This window comes from Tamandua tetradactyla, chromosome 22, assembly GCF_023851605.1.
Source record: "Tamandua tetradactyla isolate mTamTet1 chromosome 22, mTamTet1.pri, whole genome shotgun sequence".
NCBI classification, from domain to species: domain Eukaryota; kingdom Metazoa; phylum Chordata; class Mammalia; order Pilosa; family Myrmecophagidae; genus Tamandua; species Tamandua tetradactyla.
Window position 1 is genome coordinate 23,255,635 of NC_135348.1, and position 23,501 is coordinate 23,279,135.

The 23,501-nt window shown below is 37.0% G+C and overlaps 1 protein-coding gene across 20 annotated transcripts in view; it reads left to right on the forward strand.

Moving 5' to 3' along the window:
* LOC143666273 (uncharacterized) overlaps positions 1-23,501 on the forward strand; it is a 139,010-nt gene that overhangs the window by 32,320 nt on the left and 83,189 nt on the right. The gene's annotated exons all lie outside the window — the stretch shown is intronic.

Below are 23,501 nucleotides of genomic sequence, written 5' to 3' on the forward strand. Positions count from 1 at the left end.
ATGAAGATTTTCAAAGCCTCCCTTTTAAAAAGGAACTAAAAGATTTAGAAACATTCCTTTGAATTTTAGCTGCCCAAACTGTCTTTTATTCATTCTCTACTGGGATCCACAGCTGGTTAGGAATATATACTGAGTTCATCTTAGAACTCTGGTCTATAAGTCAAAGACTTGCCTTTTACTCCTATCTCCATAATAAAACCTGGTCTAAGTTTGAGTTTATATACTCTCTGCATGCCCTCTTCTCTTCTGATAAAATGAATAGTGACTTGAGGTTAAAGTATTAAAGAGTAATAATCACTTCTTTAGAAAATATTTTAGCCATTTCTTGGTATTTGTATGTTTGTCAGCAGCCATGGCAAATACCACACAATGGATTGGTTGAAATGAGAATTTATTGTTTCATAGTTTTAGATGTTTGAAGTCCAAAATCAAGGCATCTCCAAAGTCTGTAGCATTCCGAGTCTAGAATGCTTGCTTCCTCATGGTTAGTAGCATTCTTGTGTTGCTTTGCCATGATCTTCGGGATTCCTTGACTTGCATAACTGCCTCCCGTCACTTGGCCAACTCTCTCTCCCTGTTTCTGCTCTTCTGGTTTCTGCTGCCTTCTGACTTTTGCCTCCTGTGGCTTTCTCTCTATATAAGGCCACAATGATATGTTTTAGAGTCCCCCTGATTCAGTTGAGCTGTACCAAAATAGGACCTTAAAAGACCCCATTCACAGATGAGTCCACACCCTGATTCACCTTAATATTCAGAAAATAATTTACTAAATGGTTTCATACTCACCAAAACCTGAATTAAGATTAAGAAATCCTTTCTTGGGATACGTGACTCAATCTACCCACAGTTGGCATCTGCTTTGAGAGAAACCACAAAATTATAAACAATCCAAAGCTTTGAATTCTTGATACTCTTAATTGTTTGGGCCTAATTTTTAATTCTTGTTCATTTTTGTCTTCCACTCAACATGCACCTGTGTTAACATTTTAACAAGTATTTATTGAACAAAGATACAGGCATGGAGATGCACATCAGGAAATAAGTATTTAAAGAATAAGAATGAACTTAAATGTTAAAACTAGGGCCTAAATGTTCTGTTTTAAGGTAAATTAGCAGGATGCACTCTTCAGAAAAATAGATATAATTTATAAAATTTATCTTTACAGTGATGTCACTCCATTTCTTAGAGTAATAGTCATTGATGATTCTTCACGCTGGTAGCTAATCATTCAATACATTTAAATTTTTTTAAATTTTGGCCTAGCACTCTGCTAATTCCTATAGGAGATATTAAAGACATAAGGTCTTTCTACTCATGAAATTTAGTTTATTTTAGGGTTCAAGACTAATATGCCTGTGTATGCATGGATGAACTTGTATGAATGTGTCCATATAACAGAAGGGCTCACTCTTGGGTATGCTAGTTCTAAGTGCAACCAGCTCAGAAAAGGAGGACAATACTGAAATGTAAATGATTATGAAGGAACTTTGGACATATGAGAGAGGAGAGAGAGAACACTCTCAGATGTGAGAACAAAATAAACAAAGATACAGAGGAAAATGCTCTACAGCCTGATGTTCAGCTCTCTAATGGGCATGTACACCAAGATAGCCCAAATCTATAATCCAAACCAAACTGAACTGGTCAACTTCTTCCTGAAACTTTCTATGTAACACAATTCAGCAGATGGCATCAGTGTTCATTCAATATCTCAGACCAAAAAATTGGGAATCATCTAAAATTCTCTTGTGTCCCTTTCCTCCTACATCACTTTTATCATTCTCTTTGTTTGGGGGCTGCATTTTGAGAGCTTCCAGGACGCTAACTGCTGGAAGAGCCAGGAAAACTCAAGATTGTTATTGAGTCCACTCCCTACTGCCCATTTCAATTCTTCTCTCTCATTATCTCCCTTTGAAAGATTGTATCCTTGAGTTTCTCATCTTGGACTAATGTTTTCAAATCAGCGAATTGATTTAGATGAACTGTCCAACTCTGCTCAGGGACTTCCCCAAGTTATAGCTTCTGGCTTAGTTTCCTAGTTTCCTCACGTTGCAGCCCATCTATGCCCAGGACAAATAGCTGGGATTCCAGACTCTGACTATGACCTTGGCTTTTTCCGTCCTCTTTTGTCTATTACTATTCTGCCTGCCTTATTTAAGGTGTTCATAATATTTTGACTAGTCTGATAAAGTGAATTAATGTTCACTAAATACCTACTCTCCCCTCATGCTATGGGTGGAGAATTCTACTGTGCTCTATTGACTTCGAACTTGGACATGATCAATTCCGCTTTGGCCAATGGAATGTGGGCAGAAGGGAATGTGTGCTGGCTCAGAGTAGAGACTTCAGAAAACACTGAAAGTCTCTACCCCACTCACTGTCTTTTGTTATCCACCAAAAGAAGAGCATGCCCCCCAGGGAAGCCACTGTTTCTTCTTCCTCAGTCCTGAAAATATTCATGGAGCACATATGAATCTGCTTGTAGTCTGGAGTCCAGCCCAGCCCCTAACCCCATCCAGCCCAGTTGAGCTGAAACCAACCCACAGTTGTCCCACAGACCCATGAGTAAGAAATAAATGCTTGTTGTTATAAGCCACTGAGGTTTTGGAGGAAATGAATATTTGTTGTTGTAAACCACTGAGATTTGGGGTTGTTTATTACTGTGGTAAAACCTGACAAATGTACCTAACTTTCTCCCCAAACCTCCTACCTTATCTTCCAGTCTCCAGCATTGCCTTCCCCTCATCTCTCCTCCACATTAGATTAAATAAAAAATTCTTCAATGTCTCCCATGCACTATGAGAGAAAAAAAATCAGGTATGGGATAAAAAGTTCTCCCTTGCCCAGTCTCACTTCCCACCATTTTCTATTTTACCTTTTAGCTCTAGCCATCCCTATCTGCCCAGAGTCCTTATACTTCACAGTGCTATCTCTCAGAGGCCTCTTTTGAAAATGCTGTCAATTCTAATTCAAATACTGTTTGTTCTCTTGAGCTTTTTATCATTATCCAACCCTTTCACCTGCAAAACTCTTCCAAAGTTTAAGTGTTGCCCCACCTGGAGAGGCTTCCCTGGCTTCCCCAAACTCTCAAAACAATTTGCACAATTCCATGATAGCACACTTTGACGGTGATTATTTCTATATTTTTCTCTCAGCTGGACTGTGAACAAAGTTTCTGATAGGAACTTTGTATTTTCATTTTATTTTACGTTGAGGATTCAGCATTATTTCAAGCATATTTTATGTATTCAATAAATGAAGCCATGGATGTTTAGTTGGTTTTAAAGTTGAATCCATTTAATATTGCTACCTGGTTGTCTCCTTTTCACCTAAGTTACCATAAAAATGGATGGATTACATTCTCTCTTGTAAAAAGATGTTGCTTCTCACTATACTTGAGACATCAAGTGAACTCACCTATGTAACCAGTGCTCAGCATTCTAATTTTGGAGACTCGTTCATCTTATTGTGTACAGCAGTAGTTTTTTTTTTTATTGCTATGTCGGACTTGATGGTATAAATATATCACAGTTTATTTTTCTATTCTGCTATTGATAAACATTTAGATTATTCCAGGTTTTGACTCTTATGAACAAAGGTGCTATGAACAGTTTTGTAAATGTTTTTTGGAGTACATATATACATTTTTGTTGAATATAAAAATAAGAGTAGAAGTTTTGGGTTACAGGTATGTACATATTCACTCTGGGTAGATATTTCTAAACTCTTCTCCGAAGTGATTTATTTTTATTCCCATCAGCAGTCCATGAGAGTTTTTCTCATTTTACAACATCATCAACTTGTGATACTGTCATTTTAGTTTTAGCCAAGTTGGGGGAAGATGCTCTGGCTTTAATTTGTGTTGCCCTAATGATATTGGGCACTTTTAAATATGTTTATTGATTATTGGATATTCCCTTTTGCAAAGTCCCATTTTCCTATTGGGTTTTCTGTTTTTATTTCTATTATGTGTGGGGCGGGGGGGGGGGGTTAATGTAAGAGTGGTGTTTACTTCTGGTTTCTTCTCTAAGCATCAATAAACATAGTACTTAACCTTGTGATCCTTGGAATCAGACTGCTGGGATTGAATCCTACATTTACCACCTTTTTACAATATTGACCTTGAGCAAGTTATATAACCTCTTTTTTGTCTCAATATTCTCATCTGTAAAATGGTGATAACAAAATCATAAAATCATTCTCTGGATCTGACCTTATCAGTTTAAATATAAAGTTCTTTGCAGTGTGCCCGGCATGTAGCAGGAGTGCAATAATTATTAGCTACTATTTTCATTTATCTTTCTGATAGTGTTTTGTTTTTGGGTCTGGTCTTTTATAGAAGCTGAAACTGTACCATCTTCATGGTTTTGGCTCAGCAATAAGCCTTACAAGGGGTGGGAAAGTAAGTGGAACTTTTTAAAGGGGATGCCAAAATCAAATGCTTCTTCATACAAGGCCTTTCCCAGGCGTATTTCTTCTCTCCTTTTTCTCAATTTTGTGAAATGTCAGGGGAGAGACGTGATATTTCTGTGGAAACAGTACCCAGAAAGAGACACGGATCTTAGTCATGGCGCTTTCTTGGGGTTTTGGCAATGCCTTAGTGGGTCCGGGTCCACATGGCAAATATTCCAGTGGTTAAAGGGGAGTCAGGACTTTAAATTTTCATCTCCTGGGTAGCTGCACTCACGATCCTCAGTTTTCCTTTTTAACAAAAGGAAGCCCCTGTTGCCTAGCCTTTCCAGAATGTGTTTTGAATTCCTGATTTGATGGTTATTATGGGCTCTGAAAACACTGTTCAGTTTTAAAGCAAAGAACTGATGGTCATTACTATGTAAATCTTTTTTTTCCTTTTCCTTTCAAAAGACTTTTTCTCGCTAAAATATAACAAGTGGGATATCTGTTTTCCTCTGACTTTTGTCTGAGATTTAAGACACACAGGTCTCTGATTAACTCTGAAATCATTAACACTGCATCTTCATCAGAAAAACCACATAAATTAGAGTTAAATGGGTACTCCAGTGATTTCTAATCTTTTCTGGCTTTATTGATTTCTCTCTCTGCTCCAGCCTATGTCCTTTCTCTTTTATTTATTTCCAATTTTACAGAGATATTGTCACACACCACACAAACCATCTAAAATATACAATCATCTGGCTCATAGTATCAGCGCATAGTTGTGCATCCATCTCCATGGCCAATTTTAGAACATTTTCATTACTCCAGAACACAAAAAAGAATGAACAATGAGACCCAAATCCTCCCATACCTCTTATCCAACTCCCCACATTGTTGGCTCGTAGTATTGGTGATATTGCTGGATTCAGCTTCCTAGGTCCTCGGCATAGCCATGAGAAAGAATTCAAGGGCACAGCACAGCAGAGAGTAAGCAGGTAGAAAATATATTGAGAACACATGTGAGAGGACACTGACCACTCATAAAGGCAGAGGTGAGAAAAGCAAGAGGCCCCTGTCTGCTTTTTACTTTAGAAGGGATTATCCACTCAAGACCTCTGATACCAAAGCCTATACCCCCCAATTTTTCCTCTTGTACGATTTCTTGACCAATAAATACCTCACTTGGGCAGTGCTTCTCTCTTCCTTTCTAAGATAACAACAAAAAACACTGTAGATTCCATTGTTTCTAGTTGTCTGCTATCCTGAACAAGAGCTCCCCACTCTATGCACCTATGATACAGCTGCACAAATCTCTGCCATTTCAAAAAATAGTTTGCATGATTGTGCCTTTACTTAGATTGTTTGAAATTCTACTTATCTTTCGTAACACAGACCAGATCCCATCTTATCCATAAAACCTTCTCTGATGTCAGCAGGAGATAATGTCCTTCGGATTCCCTTTGCATTTTGTGTACCCCTTAGTATAATATCCCTAACTGTCAAAGATATGAATCTCAATCTAAAATCTTAGATGTGCAAGCAATTTAATTTAGTTTTCCATAATTACTTTTTTTTTTTTATGTTTTGCAGTCAGATCATAGTTTTTCTTCCTCCTCTTCCAAGAGTTTCATCTAAGTTTGGATGTGGTAGAAATAGAATTGATGGTCCAGTTCTTTGCCTCTTCCTTTGCCATGTAACTTTTCAGTACCCTCTCACTGTGGACAAGAGTATTCTCCAGCCTTTGATTCTGGGCTCAGGCATGGACTTGCTTTAGTCAGTGGGACATCAGCAGTTCTGATGTGTCATAGGCTTGAAACATATATGCACAGTTGGGTTTGCTCATTCTTGCATCTTCATTGTCACCCGAGACAAACAAGCCCTAACTAACCCACTTGTCCCAGAGAAAGGATGAGGGACACATACAGCAGAATTTACCCCAGCCATGCCAGCCCAGATCAACTGTCTCCAAGCTCACCTGAAGGCACAAAAGCTAAATAAATGATTGCTTTTTTAAGCCATTGAGTATTGGGATAGTTTGTTATGCTGCATTTTTCTGGCACTAGCTTACTGATATATCGGGTAAATTAGGGGCATGGGAAAGTGATCTTAGTAAAAGTTTTATATTCTATGTGTCTGCCTTATTCTCATATGTCCTTTACTCATTAATTCATTAAAATCACTGCTGTGTTTTTCTTATACTGACCATAAAATCTCTAGAGTCCAGTTCTTTCTCTCAGCAACTTCTATGATTTCCCCATGCCTCACTGCATGCTGAGGCAACCGTAAGACCTGCCACCTCCTTGGCCTTCACATGAAAAATGAGGCATAGTTCATGCTAATATTTAACCCCCTAACTATCTGCTTCCTCTCCTTTCACCAAGTCTCAGCACAGGGTAGTGTTGGAGGACGAGGATTAGGGTCTTTTATCAGGGAAGCAGACTAATTCTAAGATCTATTACTTCTCTTCCAACTCTTTTTCTCTCCCAGCCTTTGAACCCTTTATCTTTTGGAGGGCAGAGAAATTAATTATGATTGATTATATAGCCTCCTGAATCTACTGTTTACATAAATTTTGGGGCTTCAAGTCCTTAGTATTTAGAAGTAAAAGTTTGAGTCTCTTGTTCCCTTTAGTTAAGTGATAGCAATCCTCTCGAAGCAATGAGTATCTTATGGTCAAGTCTTTTGCCTGAATGGGAGTGAATTATTTTCGAAACAAATTTTGGAGAAAAAAAAGTATATGTAAATATAGCAAAATATTATCCCACCAGGCATTCTGTTGTGAATAAGAAGTAGATTGCTAGCATAACCTATATCTCCAGTTCAGACCTTTCTCTCCAGAATATCAGATGGGTCTGTCTAACTGCCTACTTGAGATGTCCTGCTGAGATGTTAAACTCAAAATACTCAAAACAGAATATATCTTCTCTCTTTGACCTAAACATTCTCTAGTAATTCTTATCCAATATCTGATATCATCACCCACCCAGTTTTCTGGGAAGACACCAGGGAAGTCTGACTCGTGCCATTGCTTCACACCTTATGTCCAATCATCAACTTAGACCCCACATTTCTTTTTCTCTATTTCCTCTATCCAGCCTAATGGAATCCAACATCATTTCTTATCTGGGTTACTGCAACACGCTCCTAAAGAGTCTTCCTTCCCTAAAATCAATTCTCCAGGCTATAGCTATCATCTAACAATAAAAATCAGAGCATGCCAATCTTGAGATAAAAGCTCATCTCTGTTTTCCCATTGCTTTTAAGACAGAATTTGAAACTCACTGTTGAGATCTGCGAAGTGTTCAGCCTACTGCTTTGCTGTGGTTACTTTCCCAGACTCAGGACATTTTATTCCAGGGATGTGCAGATCAGTACTCTGCAAACACTCCAGACAACTTCTTTGTAGGTCTTCAGAGCTGTCTCTGTGCAACTTTCTTGCCTGGGGTACTCTGCTCCGTAATGTCTAGGTACTTTGAGCTCCCTGATTTCCAGTTTCTGTCTTCTCAACTCAGTGAGGACACTGGGCTATGTATGAGCCCCTCCTTGAACTGCCTAGAAACTGCCATGTGGCAGAAAGCCAGGACAATCACAGTGTTCATCTTGTTTGCTTCCTTCTGAGGGAACCCAGTCCTGTATTGCCTATTGTCCAGTGTCTGAAAAGTGTTGTTTCAGACAGTTTGTCCAGTTTTCTAGTTATTTACAATAGGAGAATAAAATTCTCCTGGCTCTACCATGATATTTTAAAACTTTATGTTATATTAATCACATTTAAAAATTATGTTATTTCCTTCTTTTGGAGTAATTAATTTTTCTTTGTTTCATAATTTTATATCTTATTTTTTTCTAGTGGTTACCCATAAATTTAAGGTTCTTTTAACATCTGTATCTGTGGATTATGGTTACCATACATAGTATGCAGACTGAACACTGCAGGACTCCAGGGAAAACCACTTACAAATCTTGGAATTGTGCAATATTATATCTGATATAAATCAAGTTCTTTGTATCTGACCACATTTTCATTTTTCCTTCATTGTTTGCCTGGATATAGAACTTTATGTTCAAGTTTTTTCTTCTTAAGTCTTTAAAGATATCACTCCATTGTCCTCCAATTCTGGATGATCTTTCTTTTTCATAGCTTTCAAGATTTTCTATTGATCCTTAATGTTCTGAAATTTTAAGTGCTATGACTCCAAGTACAGGTTTTAGAACAGTTTTTCTTGCTTGGCGGTCTTTTGGCTTTTTCTATGTAAGGACTCATGTTATTCTTAAGTTCTGAGAAAAATTTTGCCATTATTTCTTTACTCATTGCCTCCCATTCTGTCTCTCTAGTCTGTCGTTCTGAAAGTAATACTAAACAAATGTTAGTACTTCTCCATCCATTCCCCATGTTATTCCTCTCTTTTTTCATTTTTAAAAAAGCATATCTATTTATTTTTGCTGTGTGCTAGGAGGATTCCTCAACCACGCTTTCCAATTTAGCCCTTTAACTTTGTCCTATTGGGAATCACACCATCTATGGATTTTTAAAAAAATATTATACTTTGAAATAACTTTTGACTTTAAAATATAAAAATAGAGATCTTATACAACTTTTGTCCAATCTTCCTTAATGTTAACATCTTACATAATCATAATAAATTTTAAGAACTAAGAAATTAGCATTGGCACAATACTATTAACTAAAATACCAACTTTATGTAGATTTCACCAGTTTCACCCAAATTGCTCATGCCCCTGAGAAACCCCTAACTATTGCCCTTCTTCATCCCTTGTCATCAGACAACTGCGAATCTGCTGTCACTTTAGATTAGTTAAAAATTTCTAGACTTTTATATAAATGGAATCATGCAGTATATACTGTTTGTTTGTCTAGCTTCTTTCTCTCAGCATAATTTTGGGGATCTTCCATGTTGTAGCATGCATCAATAGTCCATTCCTTTTTCATTGCTGAATAATATTCCTTGATAATGAAACAACATATTTTGTATATACATTCACCTGTTGATGGATATTTAGGATTCTTTCTGATTTTTGGTTATTAAAAGTAAAGTTGCTATGACATTCATGTACGGGTTATTGTATGTACATATGCTTTGTAAATAGATAGAAGTTGGATATCTAGATCATATGTTAGATATGTTTAACTAACGTAGAAACTATCAAACTGTCCTCCAAAGTAATTGTACTATTTCGTATTCCCACTAGCAGTTTACAAGAGTTCTTCCACATCCTTACCAAAACCTGGTATGCCCAGTCTTTTTAATTTTAGCCCTTCTAATAGATGTATAGAGGTCTTTATGTAGTTTTAATTTATTTTTCCTGAATGACTAATGCCATTGGACATCTCTTAAAGTAACTATTTGCCCATGGTTTGGTTGTGTTGTTTGTTTTCTTATTTTGAATTTTGAGAGTTCTTTATATGTCTGGGTGCAATTCATTCTTGGTTATATGGTTTGTAAATATTTCTCCAAGTTTCTGGCTTATGTTTTTATTCTCTTAATAGTGCCTTTCAAAGAACAGAATTTTAAACTGTGATGAAATCCGATTTATCAGTTTATTCATTTTGGATTGTGCTTTTGGTGTCATGTATAAGACATTTATTTAACCCAAGGTCATGTAGATTTTCTCCCATAATTTCTTCAAGAATTTTTATAGTTTAAAGTTTACATTTACATCTAGGATCCATTTCAATTTAATTTCTATATAGTTCTAGATATGGACCAAAGATTTTTTTGTGTTTTGTTTTTATTTTGTGTTCTTTGTATATGAACGTCCAATTGTTCCATCATCACTTGCAAAAAGATGATCTTTCCTCCATTTAATTACTTTTGCACCTTTGCTGAAAATCAGTTATCCATATACTTGTGGGCATTTACAAATTTTTAACATGGGCAGGCACTGGGAATTGAACCCAGATCTCCAGCATGGCAGGCAGAAACTGCCACTGAGCCACTGTCACACCACACTAAATATATTTTTAATTTCTAAGATCTCTGTATTAGTTTCCGAGCCGCTAAGACAAATATCAAAAAAAAAAAAACAAAAAAAAAACAGAAGGGTTGGCTTAATGGCAGGAATTTATTGGCTCAGTTTCAGAGGCTAGAAGACTTGCTTGCTCCAAGGCTGGTATTTCTAACCTTCCAGTATTCTTGGGATTCCTTGGTTTTTCCATCACATGGCAATGTAAATGGTCACATCCTCTTCCTTCTCTTCCAGGTTTCATTGACTTCCAGCTTCTGGTTACTCTCTGTGGTTTCTTTTCATGTCCATTTTCCTTTTCTTATAAGGACTGCAGGCATGTTGGATTAAAATCCACACTCATTCAATTTGGGCACATCTTAATTACATCTGTAAAGGCCTTATTTACAAATGGGTTCATATCTATAGGACCAGGGGTTGGGACCAGAATATGACTTTTGTGGGGAACATGGTTCAATCTCCCCCAATACTTAAATTTTTAAATTAATTTTTGATTAGAGAAGTTGAAGGTTTATTGAAAAATCATGCAAAAACAGAGTTCCCATGTACTCCCTCTCACACACAGTTTTCCTTATGATTAACACTTTGTATCAGTTTGGTACCTTGTTACAATTGATGAAACAATGTTATTGTAATCATATTATTAACTATAGTCCATAGATTACATTTTGTGTTGTACAGTCCTATGGTTTTTCATTAAAATTGTGTTCTAGTAGTATATGGAACCTAAATTCCCCCCATTTAACTACATTCAAAATATAATTCATTGGAATTAATTATATCCCAATGTTGTTCTCCAAGAACTGCTATTTATATGAAAAATTTTCCACACCCCCAAAGAAAATCATTACCAATTAAGCATTCCCTACTTCAACCCTGGCTTCTTCAACTTCAGAGTTTCTGACTCTGTGAACTTACTTATTATAATTATTTTATATCAGTGAGATCATACAATGTTTGTCTTTCTGTGCCTGGCTTATTTCATTCAACATTTGTTTTCAGGATTTATCCATGTTGTAGCATGTGTCAAAAGTTATTCCTTTTTAAGGCTGAGTAACATTTCATCCCATGTGTATATCATGTTTTGTTTTTCCTTTCTTCTGTTTATGGACACTTGGGTTGCTTCCACCTTTTTTCAACTGTGAATAATGCCACTATGAACTTTGGTGTGTAAATATCTGTTCTAGTCCCTGCTTTCAGTTCTTTTGGGTATATAACCAGAAGTAGAATTGCTGAGTCATTTGGTAATTCTATAGTTAACTTTCTGAGGAACGGCCAAACTGTTTTCCACGGAAGCTATATCATTTTACATTCCTAGCAACAATGAACAATTATTTCTATTTCTCCATATAAAACTTATTTTCCATTTTTTAAATAGAGACCATTCTACTGGGTGTGAAATGGTATCTCATTGTTTTGAATCACATTTCCCTGATGGCTAATGATGTTGAGCATCTTTCCATGTTCCATCTTTTTCATGGACATTTTTTATATCTTCTTTGGAGAAATTCAAGTCTTTTGCCCTTTTTTTTTTTTTTTTGGTGTCCCTGAGTGGACTCAAACCATTTGCTCATTTTTTAATTGGCTTGGTTTTCTTTTGTTGATGAGTTGTAGGAATTTTTTAGAGATTCTGATTTAACTCTTATCAGAAATGTGTTTTCCAAATATTTTCTCCCATTCTGTACTTTTCTTTTTAATTTCACAATAAAGACCTTTGACATGCAAAAGTTTTTAATTTTGGTGAACTCTCATTTATCTATTTCTTTTTGGTACTTGTACTTTTGGTGTAAATCTAAGAAAATTGTCTAATACAAGGTCTTAAAGATGCTTCTGTATGTTTTCTTCTGGGGGTTTTGTAGTTGTGGTTCTTATATTGAGGTCTTTGATCCTTTTCTCTTTTTTTGCGTGGACAGACACCAGGAAATGAACCCAGGTCTCTGGCATAGCAGGTGAAAACTCTGCCTACTGAGCCACCGTAGCCTGCCCTGAACCAATTTTTTTTAACGTTTTTTTTTTAATTGTGAAATATAACATATATACAAAAAAGCAATAAATTTCCATGTACATTTTAACAAGTAATTATAGAATGGATTTTAAAGTTTGGTAGGGGTTACAGTTCCATCATTTTTTGTTTTTTCTTCTCCTGCTCCAAGACACTGGAGACTAACAGAAATATCAAATAATGATTCAGCAGTCATACTCATTTGTTAAATCCTATCTTCTCTGTTATACTCCTCCTTTTCTTTAAATAACATGTATACATAAAAGCAATGAATTTCAAAGTACATCATAACAATTAGTTGTAGAACAGATTTCAGAGTTTGGGATGGGTTACAATTCCACAATTTTAGGCTTTTATTTCTAGCTGCCCTAAGGTACTGGAGGCTAAAAGAAATATCAGTGTAATGATTCTGCGCTCATACTAATTTGTTAAACACTACCGTCTGTGTATAACTCCACCATCACTTTTGATCTTTCTCCCACTCTTTAGGGGCATTTGGGCTATGACCATTCTAACTTTTTCATGTTGGAAGGCGCTGTCAATAATATGGGGTAGGGGGATGGAACTAAGTAATATTCTGGAGAGGCTGGCCCCTCTGATTTCAGGACTTATCTGGTCCAGGGACCCATTTGGAGGTTGTAGGTTTTGGAGAGTTCCCTAGAGCATGCAACCTTTGTAGAATCTTATATAAGGCCCTAGGTATTTAGGATTGGCAGGAATGGTTTTGGTTGGGGTTTGGCAAGTTATGATAGGTAGCAATGTCTAACTAAAGCTTGCATAAGAATGACCTCCAATGTAGCCTCTCTATTCTGTTTGAACTCCCTCAGCCACTGATACCTTATTTGTTACACTTCTTTTCCCACTCTTGGTCAGGTGGCATTGTTGATCCCACAGTGCCAGGGCCAGGCTCATCCCTGGGAGTCATCTCCCACGCTTCCAGGGAGACTTTCATCCCTGGATGTCATGTAGCACGTAGGGGGGGAGGGGCAATGGTTTCACTTGTAAAATTAGGCTTTGAGAGAGAAAGGCCACATCTGAGCAAAATAAAGGGGTCCCCCGCAGGTAACTCTTAAGGATACCTGTAAGTAGGCTAAGTTTCTCCACTATGTACATAAGCATCACAAGAACAAGCCTTAAGATCAACGGCCTGTTGATCTGGGTGCCCCTAACGTTTGGCATAGTATCCAGGATTTCACTGGTGGTAACGTTTAACAGTTCCATAATTTTTCTCCCATCCTTTAATGGACTTTGCCAATGCTTTTTGATTATCTGCTTAATATACTCTGGAATGTTTCCAGGCATTACATTAAGCTTTACAGGATTAAAGGATCTCATTCTTATTCTGAGCTCCCTGTGTTTGTATTGTTTAAATGATCTGTCCAGACAGGTTGAGTTAGATTATAAGCTACAGAAAAAGTAGGTTCTAGACATAATAAAACTTTCTTCCCTTGGTCTCAGAGTAGGTGAAGTTCTAAAACACATGCGATGTCTTCCTTACCCCTGTGTTCTGAATTACCTTAATCCCTACCCAATCAGTTTCAATCTTATCTCTAAATACTAGTTTATACATAGATAAAATAGCCCCTCCAAATCCTGAAATAACAATTACCACTCTGGACTAAATGTGACTGCTATGAGAGCTTACAATCTAGGCTCCAGTTTTCTTACAAGTATTTTCTAAATGAGAACATACAATACTTGCTCTTTTGTTTCTGACTTATTTTGCCACAGCAAATGTTCCACACGTTCCTTCACATTGTTGCATGCCTCACAACTTCATTCCTTTTTGTAGCAGCACCGTGCTCGATCATATGTTCACACCATCGTTCTCCAATCTGCTTCTCAGTCAGTTCATCTTTCAGCCACTTCTATCTAATGGGTCTCATGTATAATGTCAAATGTCAACAACCCACAATTTGAGATAATTTCATTGTTCCCAAGACAAAGATAGTCAATAAACACACTCTCACCAAACAGAAAATCCAAACCTCCCCCTAACTCTTGTCCCTCTCCCCATTATGTACCCCTTGTATTGCTGTGGTACTGTTGATATTTTTCTGTTAAACATAGCCCAGAGCATGCAATATCATTTTACCCCCATACCCTGAAATTATACTCTCTTTGTACAAGATTCATACCTTTACACAAGTCATGCAAGAACTTATTTATATTTGTAATGTTAATGAGTGGGATACATAGGTCCATACAATACCTTTCAGTCATGTTCAACTTCAGTATGGTGATATTAATTATAGACCCATTAGTAAACTGCCTTCACTTCTGTCTATTAGCTTATAATTAAGTTCAACCTCATTAGCAAACTGTTTACCCATTTTAAGCTTCTGAGTATCTCCAGGCCTCCTATATTCTGTATTACAAGCTTCTGATTTTACCTTTACCATGGTCATAAAAGTGGAATCATACAGTATCTGTCCTTTTGTGTCTGGCTTATTTCACTCAGCATTAAATTCTCAAAGCTCATCCATTTTGGCATGTGCTTCAGGATGTCATTTTCTCTTACTGCTGCATAATATTCCATTGTATGTATGTAACGCATTTTGTTAATCTACATGTCTGTTGATGGGCACTTGGATTGCTTCCATCTTTTGGCGATTGTGAATAGTGCTACTACGAACATTGGTGTGCAAATCTCTGTTTGTGTCACTGCTTTCAGCTCTTCTGGGCATATAGTGAATAGTGCTATTGTCGGGTCATAGGGCAACTTGATATTTAGTTTCCTGAGGAACCACCATTCTGTCTTCCATAGAGGCTGTATCATCATACATTTCCACCAGCAGTGTATAAGTGTCCCAATTTCTCCACACCCTCTCCAACGTTTGTGGTTTCTTGTTTGTTTAATAGCCATCCATTCTTATAGATGTGAGGTGGTATCTCATTCATTGTAGTCTTGATCTGCATATCCCTTATAGCTAATGAGAATGATCATCTCATATGCTTTTTAGTCATCTGTATTTGCTCTTTAGTAAAATGCCTATTCATATCTTTAGCCCACTTTATAGTTGGGTTGCTTGTTCTTTCGTTGTTGAGTTGTATGCTTTCTTTATGTATACAGGGTAACAAACCTTCACCTAGTGTGTGATTTCCAAATATTTTCTCCCATTGAGTTGGCTGCCTCTTCACCTTTTTGACAAAGTCTTTTGAGATGCAGAAGCATTTGATTTTGAGGAGTTCCCATCTAACTATTTTTTCTTTTGTTGCTTGTACTTTGGGTGTAAAGTTTAGGAAGCTACCACCTATTACTAGGTCTTGAAGATGTTTCCTTACATTTTCTTCTAGGAGCATTATGGTACTGGCTCCTGTGTTTAGGTGTTTGATAAATTTGAGTTAATTTTTGTATAGGGTGTGAAGTAAGGGTCCTCTTTCATTCTTCTGGCTATTGATATCCAGTTCCCCCATGCCCATTTATTGGAAAGACTATTTTGTCCCAGTTCAGTGGATTTGGGGGCCTTGTTGAAAATTAGTTGACCATAGATTTCGTGGTCTGTTTCTGTGCTCTCAATTCAATGCCATTGGTCAATACTTCTGTCTTTGTACCAGTACCATGCTGTTTTGACCACAGTGACTTTATAACAAGTTTTAAAATTGGGGAGTGTTAATCCTCTCACTTAATTCTACTTTTTTAGGATGCTTTTAGCGATTTGAGGTCTCTTTCCCTTCCAGGTGAATTTTGGTAACTAGCTTTTCCAAGTCTTCAAAGTAGGTTGATGGAATTTTGATTAGTACTGTGTTGAATCTGTAGATAAATTTGGGTAGACTTGACATCTTAACTACATTTAACCTTCCTATCCATGAGCATGGAATGTCTTTCCACCTATTTAGATTCTTTTAACAATCTTTGATTTCTTTTAACAATGTTATGTAGTTCTCTGTGTACAAGTCCTTAACATTCCTAGTTAAGCATTCCCAGATACTTGATTCTTGCTATTTTGAGTGGATTTTTTTCCTTAATTGACTCCTTGTTTAGGTCATTGCTTGTGTATAGAGACATTACTAATTTTTGCATATTAATTTTATAAACTGCCAACTTGCTGAATTTGTGTGTCAGCTCAAATAACTTTGAGGTAGATTTCTGAGGATTTTACAAGTATAGTATCATTCATCTGCAAATAATGAAAGTTTTACTTCTTCCTTTCTAATTTGGATGACTTTTATTTTTTTTTCCTGACTGATTGCTCTCTTTAGAACTTCTAGTTCAATGTTGAATAATAGTAGTGACAGAGCGCATTGTTGTCTTGTTCCCAATCTTAGGAGGAAAGCGTTCAGCTTCTTGCCATTGAGTACAATGCTGGCTATCAATTTTTATATATGCCTTATATAATGTTGAGGAAGTTACCTTTGATTCCTACCTTTTGAAGTGTTTTTTATCAGAAAAGATTGTTGAATTTTGTCAAATGCTTTTTCAGTACCAATCGAGATGACCATATGATTTTTCCCTTTTGATTTGTTAATGTGCTGTATTATGTTAACTGATTTTCTTGTGTTGAACCATCCTTGCATTCTGGTATAAACCCTGCTTGGTCATGGCATATAATTTTTTTAATGTGCTGTTGGATTCAATTTGCTAATATTTTGTTCAGAATTTTGCATCTGTATTCATGAGGGAGATTGGTCTGTACTTTTCCTTTCTTGTAGCATCTTCACCTGGTTTTGGTATTAAAGTAATGTTAGCTTCATAAAATGACTTATGTAGTATTCGTTTTCCTCAGATGTTTGGAAAAGTTTGAGTAGGATTGATATTAATTCTTTTTGGAATGTTTGGTAAAATTCCCCTGTGATGCCATCTGGCCCTGGGCTTTTCTTTGTAGGAAGATTTTTAATGACTGTTTGAATCTCTTTACTTGTGATTGGTTTGTTTAAATCTTCTATTTCTTCATCAGTCAGTGTAGTTTGTTTCTGTGTTTCCTCCTGTTGTATTCTTATTGTCTTTGTTTAAGGAATTTCACAATTCCTTGTCTATTTCATCTAAGTTGTCTAGTTTGTTAGTGTATAGTTGTACATAGTATCCTCTTATGATTTTTTTTTAATTTTATTTCTTCAGGGCCTGTGGTAATGACCCTCCTCTCATTCTGATTTTGTTTATTTGCATCCTCTCTCTTTTTTACTTTGTTGTTCATGGTGTAAAATTCTTTTAATGTGCTGTTGTATTTGGCTTGCTATGATTTTGTTGAAAGTTTTTGCATCTATATTCATAAGGTATATTGGCATGTATTTTCTTGTGGTATCTTTATCTGGCTTTGGTATTAGGGTGATAGTGACCTCACAGAATGAGTTAGGGAGTATATCTTTATCTTCAATTTTTTGGAATAGTTTGAGCATGATTGTTGTTAATTATTTTTGGAATGTTTGATAAAATTCACCAGTGAAACCATCTAGTCCTGGGTTATTCTTTGCTGGGAGGACTTATTCATTCTCTTTACTTATTATGGTTCTGTTCCAGTCTTCTATTTCTTCTCGAGTCAGTGTAAGTAGTTTGTATGTTTCTAGGAATTTGTCCATTTCATGTAGGTTATCTAATTTGTTGGCATATAATTGTTCATACTATCATCTTATAATTCTTTTTATTTCTGTAAGGTTAATATTAACATCCCCTAATTGTTCATACTATCATCTTATAATTCTTTTTATTTCTATAAGGTTAATATTAACATCCCTACTTTTATGATTTCAGTTATTTTAATTTCTCTTTTTTTCCTTGTCAGTCTAGCTAATGGGTTTTTCAATTTTTTTGATCTTTTCAAAGATCCAACTTTTGGTGCCTTTGATTTTCTCTGTTATTATTTTATTCTTTAGTTCATTTATCTCTGCACTAATCTTTATTTCCTTCTGCTCACTTTGGTTTTGGTGTGCTCTTCTTTTTTCTAGATTCTCCTGTTGTGAGATTTTGCCTCTGTTTGAGATATTTCCTCTTTTTTTCATGTAAGCATTAGTGCTCTAAATTTCCTTCTCAGCAATGCCTTTGTTGCATCCCATGTTTTGATATGTTGTATTCTTATTGTCTTTGTTTAAGGAATTTCACAACTTCCCTTGTGACTTCTTCTGTGGCCCCCTGGATGTTTAAGATTACATTGTTAATTTACACATATTTGTGAATGTTCTGGTTCTTCCCCTGTTATTGATTTCTAGCTTCATTCCACTGTGGTAAGAGAAGTACCTTGTATGCTTTCAAAATTTTAAAATTTATCAGGAGTTGCTTTATGATCTAACATATGCTCTACCCTGGAGAATAATCCGTGTGCACTAGAGGAGAATATAGATTCTGTTACTGTTGGGTGAAGTCTTCTATATATGTCAGTTAGGTCTAGTTGGTTTATAGTATCACTCAAGACTTACATTTCTTACTGATCTTCTGCCTAGATGTTTTATACATTATTGAAACTGGTGCACTAAAGCTTCTTAATGTAGAACCACCTACTTCTCTCCTTAAATCTGTCAATATATGCTTAATTTATTTTGGGGTCATTGTTGTTAGTTGCTGTTTTGGTTTGCTAAAGCTGCTGAAATATACCAGAAATGGGTTGGCTTTTACAATGGAGATTTATTAATTTACAATTTGCAGTACTTAGGCCATGAAGATGGCCAAGCTAAGACATCAACAGGACAATACCTGAACTCTGAAGACAGGGTACTATCATCTAGGCCTCCTCTGTCACATGGCAAGGCACTTGGCAATGTCTGCTGGTCCTTCCCAGGTTTCACTGCCTCCAGTTTCTGACTTCAGTGGCTTCCTCTCAACTTCTCTGGGGCTTTTCCTGTGAACTTCACTCTTAATTTAATCTCTTCATTTCCATATATTTTATCTTATGAAGGACTCCAGAAAGGAGATTAAGACCCTCCTTGAATGAAGTGGGTCACATCTCAATTGAGATAACCTAATCAAAAGGTCCCACCTACAATATGTCTGCACCCACAGTAATGGATTAAAAGAACATGGCCTTTTGGGGATACATAACAGCTTCAAACTACCACAGGTTCGTATATGTTTATAATTTTTATGTCTTCTTGTTGAATTGACCATTTTCTTAGTATATAGTGACCTTCTTTGTCCTTCATAATGATATTTGAACAAAGTCTATTGCATCTTATATTAGTATAGCTACCACAGCTCTCCTTTGGTTATTATTTACATGTATATATTTTTCATCCTTTCACTTTCAATCTACATGTGTCCTTGAATTTAAGAGAAATCTTTTGCAAAAAACATACAGCTGGGTCATGCTTTTGTTTTTATCCATTCTTCTAATCTCTGTCTTTTGACTGAAGGTTTAATCTATTTAAATTTGAAGTAACTACTGATAAGGCAGAACTTTCCCATGCTATTTTGCTATTTAGTCTTTGTAAATCTTATATGTTTCTGATCCTTCAATTTTTCTGATAGTTATTCCTAATTTCATATCTATTTGATTTATTGTGATGTACTATTTTGAGTCCCATCTCATTTCTTTCTGTTCATATTTTTCAGATAGTTTCCTTGTGGTTTCCATGGAATTAAAATGTTGTTAACAATATTGTTTGATTTGATACCAACTTAACTTCAATAGCATACACTTACGCTGTTTTTATACAACTCTGTCCCCCAAACTGTTGTTGTTATTGTTACAAATTATACTTCTTTACATTGTGTGCCAGTTTGAAACCATTGTGAATTCTAGAAAACCATGTTCTTTAATCCTGATTTAAATTATTTAAATTTATTTTTAAAATTGTGAATTTTTAAATTATTTAATTTGATTTATTATAATAATAACAGGATAATCAGATTTAAATAAGGATTCTTGTGGTTATGAGAATTTTTTTGTAAATTTTTAAAACTTTAAAAAATTGTATAATATAAAATATATACAAAGAAAGAAGAAAGTAATAGTTTTCAAAGCACTCTTCAACAAGTAGTTACAAGACAGATCCAAGAGTTTTTCATGGGCTACCATATCATCATCTCAGCTTTTTCCTTCTAGCTGCTCCAGAACGTTGGAGGCTAGAAGGAATATATATATTTTTTATCATCATTTTTTTTTCTTTTTTGTGAAAAATAACATATATACAAGAAAGTAATAAATTTCAAAGCACAGTGCAACAATTAGTTTTAGAAAAGATTTTAGAGTTTAGTATGGGTTGCAATTCCACAATTTTAGGTTTTTACTTCTAGCTGTTCTAAGATACTAGAGACTAAAAGAAGTATCAACATAATGATTCAGCAGTCATACTCATTTGTTAAACCCTACCTTCTCTGTTTAACTTCACCATCCACTTTGATCTTTCTCCCACTTTTTGGGAGTATTTGAGCTATGGTCATTCTAACTTTTTCATGTTGGAAGGGGCTGTCAATAATAAGAGGTAGGGGAGCTGGAACTAGCTGATGTTCTGGAGAGATTGGGCCCTCTAGTTTGTAGGGCAGGTGGGATCTTTTTGACTGGATTGTCACCATGGAGATGTGACACACCCAATTGTGGATGGGACCTTTTGATTAGATGGTGATGTGACTCTGTCCATTTAAGGTGTGTTTTGATTAGCGTACTGAAGTCCTTTAAAATGGGAAACATTTTGGAGAGAGCTCAGAGCGAAAAGAGACATTTGAAGAACAGTCGCTTCAGAGCTGACAGAGATGCAGACATTTGGAGATGCTTGGAGTGCTGACAGAGAGAAGATGCCCAGACACGGATGTTTTTAGTTGCAGAGCCCAGTAGAGATTGCCATGCACCTTCTCATGAGTTGCTAGCAAATCAGAGCCCAGAATTGTGTTCTGGAGCCACTAAGTGAATGCCCACAGATCTTAGAGTGGAAGCCACTGGCATCAGAAGTTGGAAGCAATGGAACTGGGAACAAGGACCAGCCACATGCCTTCCTATGTGACAGATATCAGCATCTCTTGAGTCAAGGTATTTTACTCTGGATGCCTTGGTTTGGACATATTTATGGCCTTAGAACTATAAACTTGAAACAATAAATTCCCTTTATAAAAGCAAACCCACTTCTGGTAGATTGCATTTCCAGCAGCAGTTTACAAACTAATACACATTGTATACCCAAAGCCATGGATTATATACATTTTATACATCTGCATTTTTTAAAGCTCTAAGAAGTAAAAAAATACACTTCATTATCAAAAAATTTAATACACTATTCACTGATAATTATAATTACACATGAGGTTACCTTTCCCAGAGGTCTTATTCTTTATGCTGCTTTGATCCACTGTCTGGTGTATTATACTTTCAGTCTGAAGAACTCCCTTTAGCACTGATAGTAGGACAGGTCTAACAGTGACAAACATCCTCAGGTTTTGTTTATCTGGAACTGTCTTAATCTCTCCCTCATTTCTGGAAGAGTCACACCTGAAATAAAATTCTTCACTGTAATTTTTTTTCTTTGGTACTTTAACTATTTTGTCACACTACCCTCTTGCCTGTGCAGTTTCCATGGAGAAATCTGCACTTAATTTCTTTGGGACTCATTTGTACTAACACATTGCTTTTCTCTTGCAGCTTTCAGAACTCTGCCCTGTCCTTGGTATTTGACAGTTCAATACCATATGTCTTTTCATGACTCTTTTTGAATATCCTGTTTGAGATTCATTGGTCTTCTTGCATATACATTTTCCTGTCTTTCATTAAATTCGGTATGTTTTCTACCATTATTTTTTTGAATTTGCTGGCCCTTTTCTCTGTGGGACTCCTATAATACATACATTGGTACACTTGGTGGTGCCTCACAGGTCTCTTAGGCTCTGTTCACTTTTTAAAATTCTTCTTTTCTATTTTCTCCTCAGCTTGAATGATTCCAGTTGTCTTGTCTTCAAGTTCACTTATTCTTTCTTCCTCCAGCTCCATTCTTGCCTTGAGACACTTTAGAGAATTTTTCATTTCAGTTATTGTGATTTTCAACACCCGTATTTCTGTTTGGTTCCTTTATAAAATTTTTATTTCTTTATTGCGATTCTCATATTGTTCCTTCATTATTTTCCAATATGCTTTAGTTATTTGTCTTTGTTTTCCTTTATCTCCTTAAGCACATAAGGATTAATTTTTTTATAGTCCCTTTCTGGTACATCCAAAGCCTGGTTTCCTTTATTGATGGTTTCTGGATTTTTATCTTCTTACTGTACCTGTGTTACCAATTACTGTTTCTTTTTTTGCCTTGTAATCTTTTGTTCCACACTGTACATTTTAATATTTTAAGGTGTTGGCACTGGGATTTAGTTCCTAAGCCGTCTGTCCCTTAAATTTGTATTTGGCCAGTGATATGAAAGAAATTTCCTTGAGTGACAGATGGTAACAAAAACAAATAAGCGACATCCTGCAGCGGCCGGCCCGCCCGCCCTCCTCTCCCCTCTTTGTCCGCCGGCCTGGCGCACGGTGCCCACGCCCCGTGGCGGCCGGCCCACCTGCCCTCCTCTCCCCTCTTCCCCCTCCTGCTCCGGCGGCTCTCCAACCACCACCGTGCCCTCTTCCACCTTCACCGGCTCCTCCGCCACCGGCCTCGACAGCCTTGCCATCCTCACCTTTCCTCCTCCAGAACAGCTACTAGGGGAGTGGAGAAAATACAGAGCAGCTCCCGGAGCCACGACGGAGATCAAAGGGACGGCGTACCCCATCCTGGAACAGATGACTGTCTGGGAGAACCAGCTCCGGTGAGATCACCGAGGGGCGTGGGCTTTCCCGGGCGGGACGGCAAGCGGCCGGAGTCCCTCCCTTCCTCCTTCCCAGGCCAGCTGGCAGAATTGGGCAGGTGGTTCCCTTGGGTCACGGTGGCTGGCGCCCTCACCACGCGAGGCCCCCCGGACCAACTGAGAGAGTTGGTTCGGAAATCCCCAGACTGCGGAGAACGGTGACCGGGGGGTCCCTTCCAAACACGTGACTCCCCGGTCCGGCTGGGAACAGTGCACTCTCCCGTGTTGCAACAGCTGGCGCCCTCCCGCCACGCTTGGTGCCCTGGGCTGACTAGGAAATTCAGTCGGGTGCTCTCCCGTGCTGCAGCGGATGGCTACCCTCCCGGCGTTCGGATCCCCGGGCCGGCTGGCACTCTTACAGACGCTTCGGCTTCCGAACCTCCCCTACAGTGAGAGTTTTCCAGAGTTAAAGGACCCACAGCAACTTTCACTGGTGG